At 43.5% G+C, this 8,247-nt stretch overlaps 1 long non-coding RNA gene across 1 annotated transcript; it reads right to left on the reverse strand.

Annotated features, from left to right (window-relative positions):
* Positions 1 to 316: 316 nt before the first annotated feature.
* On the reverse strand, positions 317 to 3,637 carry LOC145722524 (uncharacterized). The gene is made up of 2 exons (XR_014146836.1): positions 3,037 to 3,637; positions 317 to 2,821 (listed from the first exon to the last, which is right to left on the reverse strand). It is a non-coding gene; the product is annotated as an uncharacterized LOC145722524 (long non-coding RNA).
* Positions 3,638 to 8,247: the final 4,610 nt, after the last annotated feature.

The raw sequence follows: 8,247 nt of genomic DNA on the forward strand, positions 1-8,247 counted from the left end.
AAGTACCTAGGAATAAACTTAACTAAGGAGGTAGAGATCTATACACTGAAAACTATAAGACTTTGATGAAAAAAACTGAAGAAGACACAAATAAATAGAAGATATCCTGTGTTCGTGGACCAGAAGAATTAATATTGCTAAAATATCTATACTACCCATAGTGATTCACAGACTCAATGCCATCTCCAACAAAATTCCAATGGCATTTTTCACAGAAATAGAAAAAACCAATCCTAAAATTCATATGAAACCACAAAAGACCTTGAATAGCCATAGCAATCTTGAGAAAGAAGAACACTGCCAGAGACATCACACCTCCTGATTTCCAACTTTATTATAAAGTTACAGTAATCAAAACAATATGGCAAAAAAATACATTTTAGTACTGGCATAAAAATAGACATACAGACCAATGGAACAGAATCCACAGCCCAGAAATAAACCCACAGGTATACAGTCAACTAACATTTGACAAGGGAGCCAAGAATACTAGATGGTGAAAAAACAATCTCTTCAATAAATGGTGTTGAGAAAACTGCATAATCCCATATTACATCACTCACAAAAATTAACTCAAAATGGATTTAAAGATCTGAACACAAGAACTGAAACTGTAACACTCCTAGAAGAAAATATAAGAGAAAATCAGTTGACATTGGTCTTGGCAATGATTCTTTGATATACCACCAAAAGCACAAGCTCTGAGAGGTCTGACCTTGAGGAAAGTTGGAATAAAGGTTGGAGGAAAGAGCTGGTTGAGCGCGTAGAAAGATAATGTCAAGAGTGATGAAGGAAGACAAAAAAGGGAGAAGAAAAATTGCAGTTCCCAACTGAAGGAACCAAAAATGCACAGGAAAGGAAACAGAATCACTAAAATATAACCTGGCTCATCTGTAAACAAGATTGACATAGCTAAAGTAATGAAAACACTGACTATATAACCTCTCCATCCCTGAAGGTGGGGAAGGGAAATACGTAAATGTGGGGATTATGTGATAGTGTAACAAAGCTTAATTCTGATTCTTCTTAATATAAACTCAACAGTAATAAAATGGTAACCTAAAAGTCAAGAAATAGCAGTATAAGCATTATCTTTATAATTATGACGGTAAGAAACGTAAGAAAACAGAAAAAAAAAAAAGGTGGAAAGCATCTGCTGATGGGGGTGGGGAAGGATAGGAAAAGGGATGCTCTTTTTCATTATAGATTGTGATGGTTAACTGTATGTGTCAACTTGACTGGCCTAAGAGATACCCAGATAGCTAGAAAAACATTATTTCTAGGTTTCTGTGAGGGCATCTCCAGAAGAGATTAGCATTTGAATCAGTAGGCTGAGGAAAGAAGATCATCCCCACCATGGCGGGTGGGCATCATCCAATCTGTTGAGAGCCTGAATGGAACAAAAAGGCAGAGGAAGGATGAATTCTGTGATCTAAGACATCCATCTTCTCCTGCCCCTGGACAATGGTACTCTTGGTTCTTGGTCTTTCAGACTCAGATTGGGACTTACACCATCACAACCCCCACCAAGCTCAGGCCCTCTGACTTCAACAGAATTACACCACTGGCTTTCCTGCTTCTCTAGTTTGCTGATGGCAAATTGTGGGACTTCTCAACCTCCATAACCATATGAGCCAATTCCTATAAGAAATTTCTGCTTATGTATCTATATATATCCTACTGATTCTATTTCTTTGGAGAACCCTAAGGCACAAGCAAAACACTTGCAAGCTTCTGCTGACCTCCCATCTTCTCCATCCCATTGGTCAAAACAAGTCAATGACCAAGCCCAGCTTCAGAGTGGGAGGAAGCTGTATTACAGGGGGCAGGCAGGGCCATTCAGTGGCCCATCCATGTGATCAACCTACCCACTGCCCCACTTCACAGGGTTGTTGCAAGACTAAAATGAAGCTACCATAATAAGACTGGAAAGGTAGATACTCAAGAACAGAGGAATCTATGATGGGTACCTAAGCTGCAATATCCAAGGGACACAGCCAGCCTACTCTGGCCCCTTCTCTCAATTTTCTTTGAGCTAGAATGCCTCAGATTTAAATAAGCTTAGATTTGAACAAACACCAGGAGGACCATACATGGATCTAAGCCAGGAGTTTTCAAACTTTGCACTCTATGGCCCCAGAAGTAGGAGGGAGGGTGGGTAGGCGGGAAGGGGGTGCAGCAGCTGAGACACTTCTGCTTCGAGTACAGGTTGGTTTTATGTTCTGTCTCCCGGACTTCTGCAAATGATTTAATATGAACCAACTTCAAAACCCACTCATCTAAGTATGTCTTTAGTGCCAAGCTGTCAGGAGAAACAGGACCCACCTGTGGACTCTCCAACCAGTGTCAACAAGCAAGTGCCGTGGGGACAAGATACTAGGAGCCCCAAGGAGACAGGCTCACAGAATGTTGGAGGATAAACAACTGGGAATTTGGAGCCAAGGCTCTAGCTGCAAGCTTAGTTCTCCCATTTCTCTCAATAACCGTGCTTCTGCTTTAATTATGGGTTGTGGATGGTTCTAGCAAGGTAGAGAGCAGAAAGGTCAGAGGTGCCTGTAGAAAGATGGAGGGTGGCAACCTATATAGAACCTTATCCAAATTTGCTCCTCGCACCTGGGCTTCCGATATTTCATCACTGACCCTTAAGACGCAGGCGTGTAACTGGAGGTCAATAATGTGTTCTATCCCAAGTCTGCACACGTACCGCTTGCCACATTATTTCAGGCAGGAAGAGCTATGTAATTTGTGGGACTCGGCGCAAAATGAAGAGGCAACTTTCCTTGTTCAAAAAGCCATTAAGAGTTTGAAGACAACAGGGCGCCTGGGTGGCTCAGTTGGTTGGGCGACTGCCTTCGGCTCAGGTCATGATCCTGGAGTCCCGGGATCGAGTCCCGCATCAGGCTCCCTGCTCGGCGGGGAGTCTGCTTCTCCCTCTGACCCTCCTCCCTCTCATGCTCTCTGTCTCTCATTCTCTCTCTCTCAAATAAATAAATAAAATCTTTAAAAAAAAAAAAAAGTTTGAAGACAACAAGCGACAGCCCAGAGTTAAAGCAAGCACAGAGCCCTTCAAAGCATGGGACCCTGAGTCCAGGTAGCCAGTCCTGATTTCCAGACCCCAGGAAGCCCACTGCTGGCGAAGGATGAGGAATAGCTTATTGAGAAAGTGCTTACAGACTGTTGGCTCCCTTCCTTTCAGATAGACATGGCCAGTCCTATAACCTGGGTTTTCTTATCAAATAATTGCACAAAAACAGCAAGTGAAGGGGAAGGGTAAACATTTCTAAAAGAGGCCACCTTTTCTCCTGCTGTATTCTAGAAAAAAATCATCAACTATCTGCTGCATGTGCCCTATAGAGAACATGAAGGACGAAGAGGAGCCAACAGTGGCCCCAGCCTTTAGTTTTAAACCTTATCTCTAAAGAAAGCCTTTGTCACCCTTAAAGGAATCCGGGGCATCTGTGAGAAGCTGGGAGAAGTATTTTGGGTGACAGGGAGCGTTTTCCCCAAAGAAGCTCTCAGAATCTTTCTCTGTAGGCAGTGACCCGCTTAGACTAGGATGTATGTCAACAATTCAGAATCACTTTTTTTTTAAAGATTTTATTTATTTATTTATTTGAGAGAGAGAGCATGCACACGAGCAGGGGGAGGGGCAGAGAGGGAGAAGCAGACTCCCCACTGAGCGGGGAGCCCCACAAGGGCTCCATCCCAGGACCCCGAGATCATGACCTGAGCCAAAGGCAGTCGCTTCACCGAATGAGGCACCCGGGCGCCCCTAGAATCACTTGTTTGTAGATCCCATGCCTGGGTATATTTTTAACTGTAAGTAGACAGTTTATATATGCACATAAATCTTCGCCCTTGGCTCATAACCCCCAGCAGAGGGAAAGTGTGTTGAGCCTGAGTCACAGAGGCATAACTTGCGAGTGGTTACGCACTCCAGCTCTGGGGACAAGACACACTTCCCAAGCCAGATCTACCATTTTCAATCCCTGTGACCCCAAGTAAGCTAGCTAATCTCTTTCAGCCTCAATTTCCTAATCTATGAAATGGGGGTGAGAGCAGGCGAGGATTCCATGAGATGCTACATGTAAAACTCACCCACAACAAGGCACGTCATCAACAAACGTGAAGTCTCATCACTGAGCCATGGATCCCACAAGGACACGTGGTCTGATGTGAAGTTCTCAGGGGCTGACTCAGGAGTAGAAGTGGGGCACCTGGTCCCCAGATCTCCCAGGGGTGTCCCGTTCCGAGTCCAGGGACACTACTGAGAGTCCTGGCTTGACACCTACCCCTGGTCTGCAGGCAGTGCCTCTGCCTCTCAGATAGCCGCCCCGCCTCCCCGACCCCGGCCTCGAGGAAGGAGCCGTGAGTTCCGCTCAGCCTGTGGCTGTGACAGTGGCCTCCACTCAGGCTCCCCGACTCTGTCGTCTGCCTTCCCCAACCCACCACCAGGCCAAACTTCCCAAAACACAATGATTACAGTTCTCTGCTCAAACCCCTAATGCTCACCACCTTGGCCTGATATCGAGAAGCTTCCATAGGACTCCCTCCTACTGGACTGATCTCATTTCTCCCTCTGCCATATTATCAACCTCTCCTTGGCAGCCGGTCTTACTCCCTGATGCGAAGATGCCAAGCTCAAGGCTGCCTCCAGCAAACCCCCAACCCGGAAAGTCTTCCCCAGTCCTCTGCCTGCCCAACCTGACCTGGGGCTGCCCGAACCTCCAGGTGGGATGTCTGGAACTTATAACTTCTGCAAAGCATTAGAATACAATTTAACCTAGAACCCTCTGTTTCCCTTTAATTCATGCAGAAATATTAAGCTGGATACCTATCACACTCATCATACCAGAATAAATTACAAATGGGTCAAAGATGTAAATTTTTAAAAATCCGTAAATATTGTTGAAGAAAACACGGGCAAATTCCCTGATGTTCTCCAAGTAGGGAAGACCTTTTTATGCATGACACAGAATTCAAAAGCTATAAATAAAAGATTTTTTAAATCTGAGTAAACAACATTAAAATTTTCTGCATGGCAAAAGAAAAATGCCAGCCCTGGTATAAGTTCACAGCACTCTGACAAAGGGCACCTATAAATCAATGAGTAAAAGGTGCAGCAACATAATATAAAAATGGGCAAAGGACATGAACGGACAAGTCACAGGGAAAAAAACGGTTTTCAAAAGTATGAAAAATCCTCAATTTTATTTCAAAATACAAACTGGAAACTACAAGAGGATATCCATTTCCATGATCAGTTTAATGAAGATAACGTTTTTGTTTCATCCATTGTGCTATCACGAGTGTTAAGGAAGGAAGCAACCTTACAAATTTCTTAAGGCTCTCGGCTAGAGAGGTAAATCCCTATGACCTCTCTGAGCAGGGACCAGGCAGCAACAATTAAGATTTCAGGTTCACATGCCCACCAGCCCAGCACTTGTCCACACGTCACTTGCTCTGGATTGTCTGTAGCTCTTTGCTCTTTGGCATCATTAAAAGAAAGTAGGGGGGCTACCTCCCCAGCACCCCTTCCCAGGGTGGTTCTGAGTCCCTCCAGGGAGAAGCCCTTGCAGATGAGGGACACGCTGGAAAGTGGGAGACTGGAGGTCCAGGCAAGCTCCTAAGGACCACCCACATGGCGCTGCACACAGAGATCCTTGGTGAGAGCTGCAGAGATTGCTGAGAACCGGAAGAATCTCGCTAAGCTCAGAAGGACCACCCACTCAATGGCTTCCGGCTGCCAGGTGCCATTTGCATCCTCCCTGACCTTCACCACCCCGCATGTGTTAAAGATGTGTGTGCCCTCAGTCCCCTGAAAACCTTTAACCAGAACTTTTACAAAGACTGGCTTCTGTTTCCCTGACTGACCCCTGTTACACATTTATCTTTGGGGAATTTATCCTACAGGTAGGCTCATATGTGAAACCATGTATATACCCCCAAAATTCATTGTTTCTAATAGCAAAAGATTGTAAACAACCTAAAAGTATATTGGTGGTAGATGATTTAAAATACCATGACAAAGCCATATGCCATTTCCCACCAAAATCACCGTGCTTCATGTCTTCATACAGACTGATTGCCAAGATGAAAAATAATTAGTTTATATTGTATGCTCCCACTTGTATAATAAAAAAAATACAGGAATATCACCAGGCATATATATAAGGAACCAGTGACCGTGAGTACCTCTGAGGAAAACTTAGGGAAGCAGGAGTGGGAGGTAGAGCCACGTTACTCCATCTACCCTTTCTACTCCTGAATGATCTAACATGTACATACAGTTCAAACACAAAACTACTAATCAGTAGTTGTTAGTAAGATTACATAATCATTACAAAATGGCAGCAAGACATCAACAGGACACCATGCTTTCTTCCCTTTCCCTTTCTTTCTGTTCTTTATTTCTTCCTGAAATGTAAAATAGAGATAGGGAACTTTCCTTCTTGTTAGGGTACTTTGGAATAAGGTCTATTTGCCTTTTTGGAGATGAGCTTCCTACATGCATTTACAGTATCTAACACTTTTCCCTCAAACCCCAAAGATGAAGTAGAAACTGGATGGAGATTTATGTGCATCCTTGTCTTATTCTAATAAAGGATTACTTAAACTGCAAATCCATGCATTTAATCTTACTGAGCTGAAGTGCCTACAGTCTTTTGGTTGATAAATTCTAGAGATTGATGTGACTGTTCCATATCTTCTAATTGAAAAAGAATAAACAAAAAGGGGACAACTTGACAACTCAGGAAGAAAATCCACATTCTTTCAGTTTCTCACTATTCCTGTTCTTGTCTAGAAACGAGGTGTCTGAATGGATGCCCTCCATTGAATGGTGACTGTTGCAATCCCAACAACACTGTTGACACTGGAGTTCAACATCATGAGCCCAAACACTTCCAGCTTCAAGTCACTATTCACACCCGAGACCTGTGACAAACATCTCACATGATTCATCAGACAAACGTAGCTGATATTTTAACTCTTCCCTGAAACCTTTTCTATTCCAGCAAAAAGTTCTTCCTTCCTTCTTTAGACCCCTGTCATACTGCATATAATTTAAGTAATTATTTTAGTGTCACCTAAGTTTAAAAACTGGCCATTCACCAATATATTCAAAGATATTTAGGTGCCTGTTTTTTTAAGTATTATTACTGCTATTATTAATTTCTAGCAGTACTAATGAGAAATTTCCTGGCTCTTTCTGGTATTTCCACATAATGACCAACGGTTATGTTTTATTCTGCTTTCTATGTAGTACCTCCCGTCTTCCCAGCTACATGAGTCAGTAATCCTTTTCTCGCTTAGGCAGTTTTGAGCTGGGTCTCTGCCTTCCAAAGGCAAGAATCCCAAGACCTCTCATCCTGTCTTACTGTGGCGTCGGCAGCTTATATGTGCTGTGCATGCCTCTCCTCGAGCCACTCTGCTAACTCAGCTCCTAATCAAACAGTCCTCCCTACAACTCATGTCAGTGCTCCTCCCCTCAATCCCACTCTGTTTTAGGCCCTCGAGTTTGGCCTCAGGGGCCTTCCCTGCTTATCCAAGTGACATTGCAAGGGACAGAAGTCACTTCCAAGAAGCTTCAGGAAAAAGACATATCACAGAGCGTTTGTTATGGGTTGAATTATGTCCCCTCAAAGGATAGCCCAAGTCCTAACCTCAACCCTTGTAAATGAGACTTGATTTGGAAACAGGGTCTTTGCAGATATGATCAAGTTAAGATGATGTCATTAGGGTGGGCCCTAATCCAGTATGACTCCCTCCAACACACACACACACACACACACACACACATACTCACACACCCTTGACATTCTCTGCTTTTGGAAGTACTGTTGGAGAACAAACACCAACCACACAACAGATACTAGTGCATTCTATTGCACAGAATGTTTTCAACTAGTCTCAACTCCCTATTATGACAACATACCAGACTATGTTCATAGAGCTTTATCAATGAGCTATTGGAATTACATGGGGTTAAATTCCTTGTAAATCTCATTATGCAAAAAGGTACACAATGGCTATTCCTCGGTCATCATACCTTGATTCTACAAATTTCAGCAATTTGTGAGTTGCCATTTCTTGTTCCTGTTTTGTGGTTCACGATGAGGCTAAACATGATCTGAAGACTCACTGATGACTCTGCCTTCTTGCTGTCAACTAACTGTTCATGCCCATTTCCTGTAACTCAAAGTGAATGGGACTGACATTGTGGGCTGGAGGCCCAGGCTTGCTCTG

Source organism: Leptonychotes weddellii, chromosome 7 (assembly GCF_054177405.1).
Source record: "Leptonychotes weddellii isolate Sample4059 chromosome 7, ASM5417740v2, whole genome shotgun sequence".
NCBI classification, from domain to species: domain Eukaryota; kingdom Metazoa; phylum Chordata; class Mammalia; order Carnivora; family Phocidae; genus Leptonychotes; species Leptonychotes weddellii.